Genomic DNA, 16,477 nt, shown 5'->3' with positions numbered 1-16,477 from the left:
TGGAGATCCAAAATTATTAGCACTACAAGCATAGGGTGTATAAGTGTGTGTTTTCCCCTAAACCTGGGTAGTGACCATATCTTAATAAATTCCTCTAGATCAGTGGTTCTCAACCTTCAGGCACTGGGCACAGATAGACACTGTTACTCTACCCCCTCCCACTTTACAGACGAAGAAACTGAGGCTCAGAGGTTATAGTGCAGTGGTTCTCAACCTTCTTAATGCTGCGACCCTTTAATACAGTTCCTCATGTTGTGGTGACCCCCAACCATAAACTTATTTTTGTTGCTACTTCATAACTGTAATTTTGCTACTGTTATGAATCGTAATGTAAATATCTGATATGCAGGATGTATTTTCATTGTTACAAATTGAACATAATTAAAGCATAGTGATTAATCACAAAAACAATATGCAATTATATATGTGTTTTCCGATGGTCTTAGGCGACCCCTGTGAAAGGGTCGTTCGACCCCCAAAGGGGTCGTGACCCACAGGTTGAGAACCGCTGCTCTAGATAGTAGTAATAGTAGTAGTAGTAGTAATAGTAGTAGTAGTATAAGAATCCTGACTTATGCCAGTTGTGACCTGAGGGGTCCACAATGAAAGCAGGGCTGGCTGGCCCTGGAGAAAGGCTCTGAGTTCAGGGTCTACTCCCTTCCTAGGGCAGTTATTTGCAGGAAGAGCCAGCAGAGGGCACTAATCTCCACAGTCTATGATGTCCTGGCTGCTGGGCTAATTATAGCAAGAACCATGGCACTGCAAAGAAAGTAGGGTTGGCAATAGCTTGCTTAATGGAGAGGGCTGCTTTGTCAGGTAATTCCAGAACAGCATATGGGGGATAGCGATGGGACTTGAACAGGAAGACCATCTAAGACTTGCCCAGCAAAGAACCCTGAGTCAGCTCATGTCAGCTTATCTAAAAGGAAGGTGTTGGTGGAGAAGTGTACTGAGCTTGAGTACATCGTAAACATCAAGGCAAAATATGACGCAAAGAGGTAAACTGGAGAGGATTATTTTTCTTTAAATGTATTTTTATTGATTTCAGAGAGGAAGGGAGAGGGAGAGAGAGATAGAGACATCAATGATGAGAGAGAATCATTGATCAGCTGCCTCCTGCCAGCCCCACACTGGGGATCTAGCCCACAACTGGGGCATGTGCCCTGACCGGGAATCAAACCCTGACCTCCTGGTTCATAGGTTGACACTCAACCACTGAGCTGTGCCGGCTTGGCTGGAGATGATTATTATTATCAAAGTTAATAATAATAAGTCTGATTCTATCATCTAGTGTCTGTTACTTAGTTGCTATATGTCAAGTCTTATACTGATTACTTTAAATTCAATGTTTTGTTTAATCCTCTCGGTAACCTTATGAGTGAAGTACTATTATTGTTCCCACTTTCAATTGAGATAGCTGACAAAGAGAGAATGAGAAATTTGCCTAAAGTTACATAACAACTGAACGCTCGGGAGTGGTTCGCACACGGCTCAGTATGAATCAGAATCTCATACTCTTTCCACTAAGTCATGTGTCCTGGAAACCAACATGGGAAAGGCCAGCAAGAAGTCAGAAGGCAAGTTGGTTATTGTTTCATGGTGCTGGTGTGTGTTATGGGAACTACAAATGGCTATAAATTATTATCCCTACCTTCCAGGAGCCTAGAATGACAATCTATGATTTTTTTTTCTTATCAACTCTGTTTATGTTCTATTTCGCTATTTTTCAAAAGCGAAAAAGCAAACTATGCTTTATTTGTATTCACTAAAGGGCTTATGTTGAAATTTCTAAAACCCGTTGTATGTCAAATATTAGTAAATATTGCTAGATACCCCAACTGTATGGGTGTAGAATACTGAGAATAACGAAAATCACTTTGAAGTTGAATTTTTAAATACATGTTTAGTGCCATCCCGTCTAACGTGTGACCATCATGGAAAATTTGTCTCGAATTTATCAGTGGAGGTTGATACATTGGGACTTTATCCATTAAAAACGGAGGGCTATCCCAGGGTTCTTGGCATTTTAGGAAAAAGGGAAGCCTCTAATTGGGTGAGGAAAAGTAGAATTTGAGTTATAACGTCTTCCATGGGCCGTTTATGAACACACAGTCATTAACATCCAACCCCAGGTTCCGAAGCAGGAAGCAGGAAAGGCAACAAACCAGAGAGAGTTCTGAGCCCCCTTTGAACTTTGTGGAAAGGCACTGTGTAAATCATAGGAAAATGGATTTATGTTATATAATTTGTCTCGAGTGACTGAGTAAAAACCCTTTTGAAGAAAATGACATGCTACTAAAAGCATATCATTATTACAGAGGAAAAAAATCAACTTGACTGTAAGGGCTTGGAACGCATTGAAAAACAATGAACACACACACATATACTCCTCTGCATAGAACGCGATCTACCTGCCAATTAAGTTGCAACTGTCCACGGCTAATGAAAATCTTGTTTAATCAACACGTGGGCATGAGTTCTCATTCCATTTCGTGACAAAGGGCTACATTTTTCTTTCCTGCCCTTTAGGCCTCCTGTTGTTTAGGCTCTTTCCCTTTAGAGTGTATTTCTTAATACTCTTAATCTAGGTCCGCAGGAAAGAATGCCAAGAAGAAATCACAGGCAACAGAGAACATGTCCCCACAGAAGGCTCCCTACTGCTTGAGGGGGAGGGAGAGAGGTGGTTTTCCACTTGGTATATGGAGCAGAAATAGTAGGTAAATAATATGCTTATTGTCATGGTAGAGGCTCATCTGTATATGCACAGAAAGATACATAGATCTGTGCCACAGAGCACATGATTTTGCCCTGACAATGACCTGGAAAGAGTTTGCATATGTTATTTCCCTTGCCTTCTCTGGCCAGGAGCTTGGAGAATTCATCTATAGAGGGCGCCTGAGGCTACAATGAATTGGAGGCTCATCCTACTTTATTTCCAGTAGCGCTCCATCGCCTGCGTTCAGCATACCACTGGGAAGGAATCCTAGTTTGTGTTTTTCTTCAAATTTCCCTTCCCTTTTAATTCTTGTTTCCTTCTCATGACATTTCTGCTGTTCTATGCCACAAACCATTGCAAAACAACCCATACAAGAATTTTGCCTCCCTCTTGGCTAGGATGGAAGGCTCTTTGGAAACCACAAAGCCACATCTCCAGGGAACAGTAGCTTTATTAATATAATAATCACCACCACCATGGACCGGTTACAATACACACATTGCTTTAGAAAGCGAAATAAGGATAACCTGGGGTATGCTGGAGAGACTGCACTTGAGGTTAGATGTGTACAGTTAAATTTGGAGTCAAGCTGAGGTCATTGCTGAGGAGATCTGGAATTGGAAATCTGTGTGGAAAATGGTTGCCCCATGGAAGCTATCCACTCACCATTAAATCTCATTTTGAATGATATCAGAGCAGGAAAATACAAGGGTTTGATCCCAAGACAGACTTGGGCTTTTCTTAAAGTCTTGGTTTATTTGGAAAAGAGGTTTGAAATTTGGAGTCAAGCTGAGGTCATTGCTGAGGAGATCTGGAATTGGAAATCTGTGTGGAAAATGGTTGCCCCATGGAAGCTATCCACTCACCATTAAAACTCATTTTGAATGATATCAGAGCAGGAAAATACAAGGGTTTGATCCCAAGACAGACTTGGGCTTTTCTTAAAGTCTTGGTTTCTTTGGAAAAGAGGTTTGATGGTATTTAATCTTTGCCATCCACCCTCCATCGCTAAAAGAATCCCCAGTGAAAATTGCATGAAAAGTTTTATTGGGAAGATAACATCGCATGTATCTTCCATGGGAGTTTCATGGTAAATAACATATAGGAAATGATCTGTACATTGTTCAAAGAATAACAGACAGTTTATACTTCACTCTGGGTCCTCCAAAGAAACTTGAGTGTTGGTAATGAAATACTTACCCTGTTTTGAATTGGTAGAAAAAGAATATATGACATCTGAAGAGAATCTTTCATTTCCTCTTTGGTTGTTTCTTGGATGTAGAGGGGGGAGAAGAAGAAATAATGCATGACAAACGAACTTGGCATCCTCTTTTTTTTTTTAAGCAACCACGTCAGCTTGGATGCAAATGACTAGTGACAAAAGAGCCAGACTAAGTGTGCTGGAGCCTGGGGGAGAGGCAGACTGCTGACATGGCAGCAACTCTGTTTCCAGCTGATTTTAGGCTTGGATAATCATCCCTTTCAGCTTAAATGATGCTTTGCCATAATTGACCAATGCCCAGTTGGGTTGGAACAGAGTTCTTTTGGAACCTGTTCTGACCAACTTTGGCTGCCTGTGAGTGCTGGGCCAAGATCAGACTGGTTTCCTGGAGCCCAAGGCATTATACAGGCGGCAGTCAAAGGGACAGAGTTCTCTGAATATTTAGTAGGATGTGTCATTGCATCTGCTTGCTCCATTTAACATATTAAAGAATAATTATTAGCGAATGAATGAGGCCATATACTGCAGTCTCTAGGCTGAAGCAAGGTGTACACTGAACATCACTTTTAATAGTGTATACGTTTAATAGGTCAGCTTGTTTTAAGAATAGTTTGTATTCTTTCCCAGCGCCCCCCAACCCCTTCAGCAGTTGTTCTTGAACTGTTTTAAGAATAGTTTGTATTCTTTCCCAGCGCCCCCAACCCCTTCAGCAGTTGTTCTTGAACTGTTTTCAATATGTTGCCTTTTTATGGACCCTAAATCCTCCTCCTAATATGAAGCTGGCTTTAATTGACAAAAGATATACCATTTTCAAGATGTTCAATTCTCTGCCACACAGTCGCTTACTGATAGCGCTTACTGCTGGAAACTGTGGGATCTGGTGGGCCTGGATGGATGAATGAAGCCTTACATGGTTAGCTGAGGGTGCCACCTGCTTAAGGGTTCGCCAAACACCTGGATAATTTGGGTGGAAAAACCAGTCATTTCTTCATTCTGAGAATTTATACCAGAAATGACTGCTATAGAGATTTGGCCAGAAACGACGGCTATAGAGATTTAGCCTCCATCAGCAAAAGCTGATTTCCCTGGTGAGCATTTAGGAGCGTAAGGAGTGAGGTCTCAGGCTGATCCGGCAGCGCTAGTGGGTCAGCGAGTGCAGGAAATGGACAGGTTCCCCGAGTGCACGCGAGCTACCTGGTGGTTTGCTCAGCATGCTCAGTGCTTTCTTTTGTTTCTTTCGCCACAATCTGCAAATATTGGTGCTTAAAAGTGGCCCTGAGGTGACGAAAGAAAGTTGGTAAAATTCGGGTGGCTGCCTGTTACCTCTCCTCCAAAATAATTGTGTTTCGAATAGGAGTCCGGGAGATGATTGCCTGCTGACGTCTTGTTCTCTAACAGAAGATTTTTCTGCCATGGAGAAGAACCCAAATGGTTAGCATGCAGAAAAATACCCGGAATGTTAACCTGAAATATGTCTGTCTAGGGATCCATTGAGTTCCCCTCCCAAACAGCCCCTTTCTTTGTGCATGCCAGTATGTTTATATATATTTAAATGCCCCATTTGCTACACTGGTTTTAGCTTCTTGTTAGCATCAGTTCTTGTTAGCATGATGTTCTCCAGCGCGAGGCAGCTGGAGAAATGAAACATGTGTTGAAGAATTTATGCAGTGTCCTTAGTTTCTTTCATTAAGAGCCCCAAGAATAATAGGTGCGTATTGTAAGTGCGGTGTGCTGAGCGGTATGTTATAGCTCGGCTTGACAGACGTCTTGTTTACGTTCATGTTATACATTGGGGAAAGCGTAGCGTTTTCAGAACCATGGCATTTTTGAAAGTAATATTTACACCGTGCCTCCACGCCAGGGAAACAGTCGTCTGCAAACATGGCATGGTTTAAATCCACTTGTCTCCTTCTCCTAACGAAATAGCCCAAGTGATTTCTCCCCAAAGTAGGGAGTTCAACATGCTCTTTATTCAGGCCATTAGAATTCCTTCTGAGGAAAAAACCCTGCTGTGCGCCCTCCGTTTATTAAAAACAATGGGCTATCTCATTTCATTTTGGTTTAATTCACGTGTGAACACTTTACTCCGCCTTTTGTCCATGGAGAACGGTATGAATGCTACCTTTCTAGTCGGTTCAGTGTTTTCTGGTTTTTAAAGTATTGCCTGTTTCCAGGCTGACTTGATGACCTCCACTGATGGCGTTGAGCTTGGTGACATTGCTAATGGCCTCGAGATGCCCCAGTGGTTCAGCCCCACCTGTAGTGCTCGCATCACAGTGCTCCACAGTCCTATTTTGGTAGCCAGTGTTCTTTGCTACCTTTACCCCCACTGAGAAGAAACTTCGCATGGGACAATGGACTATAGCTAGTGTTTGGTAGTAAGTACATTGAAGGTGGGAAAGAAAAATGTATCTCCCTCCTCCCCTGTTCACATTGTTTGAGCTTAGGTCAAACTCCACCTCTCCCCAAAGTGCTGTGCCCTATTTTACCCCAATGCTTCAAGCCTGTGTACAAAACTGTTCATCTGGAAGAGCGAGGCACCTTGGATCTGTCTCCAGTGGTGGTGGTGGTGGTGGTGGGGGGTGGTGGAAGCCTAGTCAGACTTGGCTCTAGCTGAGTAGGAACCCTTGCCAAGGACTGGACCTCAGATGGAGTAAAGGTGAAGGAACGATACAGAGCTGTGATAGAAGGTGGCAACACACATCAGAGGGCAGACTAGAGGAAAGACTTCAAATTTGAAGTGTTTCAGCCCAAAAAAACTGGCTTTCCTGTGCATATTCAGAATATAATAGCATCATCATCATTATTTAATTACCACCACAGTCCACAGTGTATTGAATGCTTCCCTATTCCAGACCTTGCTAAGTGCGTTGCTTCCTTTATTTAATTTCTATACTCACAGCAACTCTTTGATGTAAGACTGATCATTCCTCTTTGATAGGTGAGGAACCCGAGGCTTTGAGAGGTTGCATAGCTTGTCCAAGGGCACAGCCAACCACTCAGAAAGGCAGAATTTCCATCCAAAAAGTGGGAATGTGCATGATTGGCAAGGTGGGGTTAGCGGAAGGCCAGAATTCTAGGAAATAGTGGCTGCTCCTTGGGGAGCACTTGGCTTAGAGCAGAGAACAGCTACCAAAGAGAACCTAGAGACAGAGGCAGCCAGAGAGCAGCAGCGGGGTCCCGGGGATGTGGTGGCCATTTGGCAACATTTTGTAGCTGGAATAAAAGATTTCAGGTCCAGTTTTACTTTGCTGGTTGGAGGCATAGATACTCTTGAGTTGGTAACTGGGCTTGGTTAGCCCTTATAGGACTCAGATGACTGGCAGCTACCTGATGGTACAGGATCATCAGCATCCAGGACCCACACTACATCCTGCCGTCGTCCTGTTCGCCAGGACCTGGCGAGCAGCCCACCTTCCTCCTGACTTCCAGTTTCCCTTTTCCTGGCCATCTGTGGAGATGGAGGCAGCTGGGGTTCAGAGAAACTGCTGGATGAACTGCGGGACAGGGGAGGACGCTGTTTTAAGAGCACACAGCAGTGAGCCTTCGGTGAAGGGCTTTGCCTGGGGGAATTGTGCAAAAGTGAAGGATTCTGCATTGAGAAATTAGTCAGATTATTTACCAAAAAAAAAAAAAGGTACATTAGTAGTCAAATGCAGGGCAGGGAAGGACAAAAGAGGAGAACATTATTTTTACAAGTTGATTGAATCTAACTTGTAAAATTCAGATTCAGGAGTATACTTTTGCCCATAGAAGAATGCAATATGATCTTTAATTCTTAGAAAATTATTTTGCTGAAATCCTAAATCCCTGAAAAGACTTTATCAGTTAAAGATATATGTTCTAATCAGTATTTTAGTCCAAAGAGGGAGAGGGGCTATCTGTCTACCTCCTGAATCTTTCCTCTTTAATCCATTGGCATGATATTCCACATTAATTTCATCAACCCATTTTGTCACATCAATGTCCTATTCAATAACTTTCAGAACTTTGAAACTGCCTGTTGCATAAGTCAAAAATTCCTTGTCATCAAAGACTTACAATAAGCTAGTTTCAACCTCTATTTCAAGGCTCATTTCTATGGTTTCCCTATAGGTATAATTAGTTTAAACACATGGTTCAATTTATTGTTTCTGACCTTTGTTTAAAATTTTTTTCACCTATAATGCTTCTACTATTTTTTATTACCTAGTGGCATGCCAATTGGAGTGTTAAGCTGATGGCCTAGAATTATATACTGTAGCAGGCAGTGTGTAAGGTGGCTTGGTAAGTAACGGAGATCACAAATAGCAGTTAGCTTGAGAGTCATGAAGAGGTTCATGTGTTACATTACAAGGTTATGTTACAGACACACTAGGACAGACCTTGGTCCACGGGGTCAGAAATTGGGGTGAAATCAGTCAGTACCCTGGAGAGCTCCCAGGAATAAAAATCCAAGTGCCCGTGGGGTTCTGTACTTTGAGTTCTAGACCTACGCAGCTACGGATCGTTATTTCCTGGGCCCTTTTCCATTAGGAGGCTGCTTTCTCTCCCCACCCCACCTGCACCTCCAAGCTAACCAACTTCAGATTTAGAGATTCATTCTAATATTGGCTCTTCTTCTGGTCTGCCTTATGCCTTACTCACTCCAATGGGGCTCCTGATCATGCTCAAAATTTACCTTCCGCTTTATTGCCCGAGTCATTCTCTGGGGGCGTTGTCTCTCAGGGTAGAGGTGGGGACTGGGCGCCTGGTGACACTTCATTTTGTCCAGGCTTTTTCTTTTTCATGGATGACATTTCATTATCCTGCCAACATGGTGAGCAGGTTAAAGTTTTGTCCATCCTCCAAGGTTAAGCCCCAATTTTATCTTTGCTTTGACCTCTCCAGTGACACTCATCTCAACCAGAACATTTTATAACTTGTTCCACTCATTTCAATATTAATGATATACTTCCTGTCTTATAAACTGTCTTTTAATCTGCCTGTCTTAATCTGTCTGTCTTAATCTTCCTGTGTCTACACTGTCCATTTAGCTTGTATACTTCTTGGGGGTGTGCTTATCAGCAAGACTTTCCTCTAAGAATGTATTTAGATTATTTCATGGAACATACATATTTTTTTTTTCTGGGGGAGAGAGAACAGTTTTCGAGTTTTCTAACAGACATGTTCAACCAGTAGTCCTTTTCAGTTATGTGTTGCAGTTTCTGTTGTTTCCGGAAACCTCCTTGATGTGGTGCAATGAATACCATGCAGGCTGGTGGGAGCCAGCGAGACTTGTTTCCATTCCTGTTTGCCCACGTATAACTCTGACCTTGAGCAAGATACCTGATCTCCTTCCTCGAACTCTATTTTCCACATTTGTAAATGGGAAAGCAGTGCCTGTGATGACCATGAAAATCAAGTGAGAAGTAGGTCAAGGGTCTTGACCCCTTGACACAGAGTGAGAAGCTTAATTCTTACACCGTTTCCTGTTTTCCACACCTATGTAGCTTTCCTTTTTACTTGTTTGTTTGTTTGTTTTTAAACTTTATTTTATTTTTTAAAATATATTTTTATTGATTTCAGAGAGGAAGGGAGAGGGAGAGAGAGAGAGGAGCATCAGTGATGAGAGAGAATCATTGATGGCTGCCCCCTGCACGCCCCACATGGGGGATCGAGCCTGCCACCCAGGCATGTGCTCTGACCAGGAATCAAACCATGACCTCCTGGTTCATAGGTCGACGCTCAACCACTGAGCTATGCCAGCCGGGCTAAACTTTATTTTATATAGCTCTCCTTTATAAGTAAGACTTCTCTGAAGGTCTTAAAAACACTACTTTTAGAGGTTTTCTACCATGTGCTTACAATGGCTCCCTGATCATAGTGAAGGATTTATCTTCTTCTTCCACTTATTCCTAGAAGAGGCTTTTTTCTTCAGTATAAAATTGAGAATTAGAGTTGCCATATTCAACATGCAAGGAACTGGCCTTTTAAGCTTTATTCTTATATTTGAGGGCAGGAGGCTGGGGGAGGGGTATCATTTATCTTTGTGGAAATCAGGGTGAATTTGTTCTTACTTATTTTATTTATAGAAAGCCACCTCATCAAGCAACCGGAAAGAGCACAGTCCACTAGATCTCAGAAAATAAGGCCCATGCACCAAATAGAGCCCTCAAGATATAGTGGGTAGCCCAGTCTCCTGATGACTTGCAAGGGACTGATTTTCAGAGACTGCTAAGGAAGAAAAAAAAAAGTCTCAGAAGAATAAACCTGAATATTTATGAAAGAAAACCAAAGCATTTTAGCGGGGCTTCCATCCCCTTAAACAATACCAGTCACAGAAATGTGGTTTCCTAGTCATTTAAAATACAGTTTACAGAGGAATTAAGCTAAATCACTTAAGCTCTCCAAGCAGCTGGCTTCCCGCTTCCTTACTGAGGTCTGCCTACAGAGAATCTTCTTTGAAATCTGCAGCTCAGTCAAAGACAGGGCTGTGGAGCTCTGAGCTACTTGCTTTTGCTTGTCCCGTTCTTCTCAGGTCATGCAAAGACAGCGGGAAATATTCGGATACAAACACATAGTATTTTTGCCTCATGTTTTAGTGTATCAAGAGACATAGTCTCATGAGTTGAATGCTTTCATAAGCTATCACATAATTCCCAGAATGACTGTGCATTTTGGGAAGAAATGTCAAGGCTTCTGTCTTCCAAGAGAGTAAACAGGCACCCAAACCTTCTACAGTTTGCCTGCTTAACCTCCCCTTACTTCCCACAGGTGAGCCCTTGGCTCCAGCTAGCCTGGTCTCTTCACTCTTCACTAAAATCCACATACATTCCTGTCCTTGTGCCTGTGGTATTATTGTTTGCTATTCTTTTCAAATGCTCTTTCCTCTACTGTTTAATTATCCCAGCCCTGTCCGTTCCATTGCTTGTAGCCCAAGACACAAGTCTCACAAAGATTTCCTAGCCCTCCCTAGTTCAAGTTCATGTCCTCACTCTGACTTTCACCATGACTGTGTCAGCAGTCAGCGGTGGTTCTGTGACTTCTTAGCTAGAAGGCAATCTATTTGAGGGAAACTTTTATTTTTTTGTCACAGAAAGTATTTTATATATTCAGCACTCAGTAAATATTATTTAACAGAATTATCAGATGAAAAATTAGAAAAGCATGGGCAAATTGAATCCAGTTTTTTAAAAACACAATATGCTAAATATGAGGGGTAAGAAATAAAAGCAATGAAAACAGTCTAGAAAATATGCAAGTAAAAATTTAACTAAATGGAATATATGAAAATTTTTGTAATTGTTGAATATACTTTACTTTCTGTAACATATTTTAATAGATGCAAAATGGTATCAAGGTATTGCTAAATTCAGTTAAGCAGCCTGTGAGTATGTTATTTAAGGAAAAAAACATCATACACTGTTCTCTTTAACCATAAAGCAGCCATGCAGGGAGATGGTGTTTTTGATAACACTCTGAAATTTAATATAAATGTGCACACTTTTATGTGTAGTTCTATGAAACAATGAAAGTATTTTTTTTCTGGAACTATATCATGGAGAACTGTAGTTTATTTTTTTATTATTTTTTTTTATTTTATTTTTTTGAGAACTGTAGTTTAGCCAGTAACTTATATTTTTGCACTTCAGTCCAAAAGCAATCAATTAGTACCCGTGAACTATAAGTAGATTTAGCATCTACTATGTTATACCCTTGAACATATAACATGTTAAATGCCTTGGTAGGCATTATTAATGAGATAATTAAAGGAGTTTGGGGGGAACTCATGCAGCCTTTTGTGGCAGAAAGCAATAAAAAAAATAAATGACCCATGGTGTTCCTTTAAAAGTAAGTGATACACCAAATGGCTGGATATTACTGGTTGAGCAACTCTTCAACTCTCTGATGTCCCTAGCAATTTTCTAGCTGATCTGTAGGATTTCAGCCAGTGATCTGGCCTGTTTTGGTGATGGGGGTGGTGGTGGTGGTGGTGGTGGTGAAGGGTTTTCTTCCACACCCAGGTACAGGGGGTCATCCACAGCCATTGAGGGTTCATAAGCAGCCCAAGAATCTGGAATTCCTGAATGGGATTTGCCCTGGCATCTGGCTTAGAAGGAGTCCACCAGGCTTAAATACACAGTGAGCAGAGCTTTCTATGGGACACTCCCAGAGGAGCAATGTTGGGAAGCCAGCATTCTGCATCATCCAGAGTGGGTAGTAAAATGGACCTTGTTAAATGTGATCTCGACCTTTAAAAAAAACAAAAGACTACTTTTAAGACAAGGCATAAACTGCATTACAAGACAGGGAGCAGGGGTTGAGGGAAAGGTCTATGTGACTGCAAGGGGAAAAATTAAAGAGTTGGGCATGGCTCTCCAGACAAGCATCTGGACTGGGGCTGTTACTGGAACAGAAAGAAACGGGAGGATGTAAAGAATGATGAAATACCCAAGAGACACTTGGGATACAAACAATTCTAAATGAAAGGGAAAGAATGGCAGGACAAAAGTTCATGGAGAGGAGAAGAGGAGTTCAGTAATTAAACAGCAAAGTGAGCATGGCTGAAACTCTAGAGCAACTTGAGAGAGAAAAAAATTGAGCTCTAAAAATATTCAAGTTGTATTTACTAGCAGTAAAGGGAATTTTTAAAAATTGCATCCTTAGCTGTAAGAACATTGTTATGTAGATTACATGTGAGCCAAAGATATGTCCATATTCAGTGTTTCTTTAATTTAGCGCATGTTTAATGAGCATCTTCTGCGTGCCTCCCTTGTGCTGGAGCTGGGGACACGGTGAACTACACAGGCATGCTCACACTGTTGGCTCCTCCAGAATGCAAAGGAATTTGGATCCTGAGCCATGAACAAGAAGAGAAGAGGGAGAAAGACCAGGAACTAGAGGAAGAAAGAGGGATGAAGCTACAGTGATTTTTATGAAATATAAATAAATCGCACCACTCTTTTAGTTAAAACTTCTCCTTGGCTCCTAGTTGCCTTTGAAATCAGTCTAAACTCCTTATCATGTCCTTTGGGACCTGATTGAGCCTTGCTCTTCCTCCTTATTTCATATCGCTCTCTCCCCTCCTAATAAGACATACTGTGGTTTCCCCCAAATGAAAACCACACTGTCTCTCTGAGCCCTTCATCCAACATGTATGATCCACACAGAGTGGACATTTCTCTGTGGAATGGGGTGAAACTTGAACTGGGCCCTGAGGCTGGATTAAGACTTAGAGAGGCTCAAGGGGAAGGCAGGGTCTCCTGGGAGATGGTCCTGCCTTAGCAAGGATTTGGAGGCAGGTACGTGGGGTAAATAGCAAGTGTCTCCATAAAATAGTGGAAAATCCAGTTGTGTTGGGGGTTTGATGACTTATCAAGGCATTTGGAAGTTGAGGGATCAAGTTTAGGATTATGAACATGTATAAGCTAGAGGCAGAATCAAGTTCTGTTTCTACCACTAGTTACCTACCTGGGGTTGGAAAAGCACCTAGATTTCCCACAATAATACCTCACAGGGTTTTGAAACTGAAACCAGATACTGCCCGTGACTCAATGCTGCACAGAACTAGCATATATAAACAATGGCCATCATCGTCTTCATCATCACTCTGCTTGTCATAATCAATAGTCCTCTGGGCAGTGGCGAATATTAAAGATTTCTAATCTATTAAAGTGGGAGGTGAGAAGGGCTAGTGTGATGAAAGCTGTGCTTTGGGGCCTTGACTTTTGCAGGAGGTTAGCTTGGAAAAGTGTAGGACAGGCGACCTCACCCACATGTGCGGCTGGAACTCAGCAGCAGCTAGAATGACAAGTGCCAGACAGAGTACACAAGGCAGGTGGACAAGGCTGGACAATCCCATGGTTGCCAAAAACTAGCACAGGGCAGGGTCTTGAAGCTGAGGAAAGCTCACGGGTTTGGAAGTTTGAACTTGTCTGTGATCAAAGTGATCTGAAGCTAGGAGAGAGACAGGAAAGAATCATCTGAAGCGAGTGGAGCATCAGAATCGCCTGGAGGCCGTAAGAATCAGATTGCTGGCCCCATAGCCTGACTTCCCATTCAGTAGGAATCTCCTTAGGGAGATCTCCCTTAAGGAGCTCTCCAGCAGACCTGTCCTGAGCAGGCACACTGTCTGCCCCTCCATTGAACCACTGTGAGGAGAGGTGCCGTCCAGCTTCGGAGGCAGGGCAGGAGCCGGTGTCTGTGTCTTGACTTTCATTAGCACCAGCTCTGATCAGAGGCTGACGTCCCACAGCTTCCTCTGCCTTTGGATCAGCTTCTGAACATTGGGTGGGACGTCCTCAGGGCAGGAGATCTGTGGGGCACAGATTAAGTAGGATTTCCTGTGTGTTACTGTTGTGGCCATGAGTGGTTTTATGCATTTTTGGAAATAGCTACTCCCCCGTGCTCCCAAAATGAATACCGACATTTGCAAGTTGGTAGAAAAGCAAGCTAATTAAGTGCCCTTGATTCATGCTCTGTCCCCATTGGCAGAGATGGTCTATTAATATTTTTATGTAGGTCTTTTCATTTGATTTGTTTGCTTAAGGCAAACTGGCATCTTTTTCATGATGGGCAGCTCTACTTAGGAGCCAGAGCCTGGTTCGTGGCTTTGTCCTGGGATTGTATCTTCAGGCTTATAGAGGGATGTTATTTGTGAACTAGAGGCCCGATGCACAAAATTCATGCAAATGGGCTCAGCCCTCAGCCTCGGCCCTCACAGCCCCAGCTTCGTTCAGATGGTCGTTCCGCTGTTTGGCCGTTCAGTCAATTTGCATATTATACTTTTATTATTATAGATTCTCTTGGAATGAGGTTGAATCTTGACCTTATGCCATACAATGACCCTTGCCTCCAAGTAAGGCTGTCATGGTGTGAGAATGGGAAAGGGGGGGAATTCTGGTAACAGGAGCCTCATGGGGGTTCCAGCCATGCACACACAGGAAGTGGTATCCTCGCCAGTTTTGGGGCTTATGAGTTTGATTTTCAGTCTATTCACTACAACTATGCTCTATTAGTTTAGTTGTCTAGAACTATGCTCTGTTAGTTCCGTTGTCTAGAACTAAGCTCTATTACTTCCGTTGTCTAGAACTAAGCTCTGTTAGTTCCGTTGTCTAGAGTTGGGTTTCCCAGTACTTCTCACATCAATATTACAATATTGGGGTGGCACACCAGGGTGAGTGGAGGAAGTAATCCCATCCTCTAACCAGGCCGAGGAGGCCAGTAGCTCATTTGTAACCCATTAGGATCACACCTGCCAGGAAGCTCTGATCTTGAGCAGAATCAGCCTTTTCACACCAGCCTTTTCGCTTTGACCTATTTCATGGCCAAAACTGTATGCACTGGCCCAGGAAGGCGTTGGGTTGACGGGTGACTGCCAAAGCCAGGCAGGAAAGCCCAGTAGAAGCCGCGGACCTGCCACTCTTGGAAAAAGCAAGTCAGAGCGCATTTTACCTCATGGCCATGATGAGTCGCTTTGTTATTTCCTTAACTCGTGAGGAGGCTCTGACCCCCCTCCAGCAGAGGGGCAGGATGGGGCTGCCCCTCTCGTCTGTGGCGTTATTATTTCCTGTCATCAGAAACTCCTCACTTACTTATTTTATCCTTTTGTATTTGGGTTCTGTTTATAAGCCACTTGAAATCCTATTCCGTGGGTTGTGGGTAAGGGAGGGAGCAAGTAATTAAAAAAGAAAACTGGAAATGCACGCCTGACCATGTTGGGTCAGTCATGTCATTTTTGTATGCAGAGTAGTTTCACCCTTAATAACATTGGCAACTGAATGTGACATTAGTCATAATATGTAGCGATGTTCCTTTTTAAATGTGATGATCCTCCTGCTTTATTTCCCCATCTGCAAGATGAGAATGATGATTATCCCTTTGAAAATATCATATGGCCAAATTAGTTAATGTTGGACAGGCCTTTCAAAATGAAGGTACCTAATAATTTATGAGTGGCTCCACTGGTGTGCAATTTAGGAATGAAGTCCGCCTGTGAGGAGTTGGCATCTGCATTGGTTCGTGTTTTCCTTAGATTCCTTAGCAGATCTGCTCTGCATTTCCTCCCCTTGGTGCCAGGCTGTGGCATAGGGTCCAGTGGCCTCGGCCCACGGCAGTCTTGCTGGAGCAGCCAGAGGTCGGATGATCGTGTCCTGAAAGGGAACCTCAGCAAATAAAATCGCCTAGGCAGTTATTTTAAACTAGAGGCCCGGTGCACAAAAATTTGTGCACTCGGGGGGCGGGGGAGGAGGGGGGGGCCCCCAGCCCGGCCTGTGCCCTCTCGCAGTCTGGGACCCCTCGGGAGATAACGACCTGCTGGCTTAGGCCTGCTCCCGGGTGGCAGAGGGCACGCCCAATCCCTAAGTGCAGCCCCTGGTCAGGCTCAGAGCAGGGCCGATTGGGGAGTTGGGGCGCCGCCCCGTCATGCACAGAGCAGGGCGGATCGGGAGGTTGCAATGCCACCCTCAGTCACGCTCAGGGTAGGGCCGATTGGGGGGTTGGGGCACCGCCCCCTGTCACACTCAAGGCAGGGTCGATGGGGAGGTTGCAGCACCACCCCCTGTCACACACAGAGCAGG

At 43.3% G+C, this 16,477-nt stretch overlaps 1 protein-coding gene across 4 annotated transcripts in view; it reads left to right on the top strand.

The window, feature by feature from the left end:
- DYNC1I1 (dynein, cytoplasmic 1, intermediate chain 1) overlaps positions 1-16,477 on the top strand; it is a 248,208-nt gene that overhangs the window by 55,882 nt on the left and 175,849 nt on the right. The window lies entirely within an intron of this gene.

The sequence above is a fragment of the Myotis brandtii genome, unplaced genomic scaffold (genome assembly GCF_000412655.1).
Source record: "Myotis brandtii unplaced genomic scaffold, ASM41265v1 scaffold48, whole genome shotgun sequence".
Classification (NCBI taxonomy): Eukaryota; Metazoa; Chordata; class Mammalia; order Chiroptera; family Vespertilionidae; genus Myotis; species Myotis brandtii.
The sequence above is the reverse complement of the archived record's forward strand: the minus strand, read 5'-3'. Positions and strand labels throughout refer to the sequence as shown.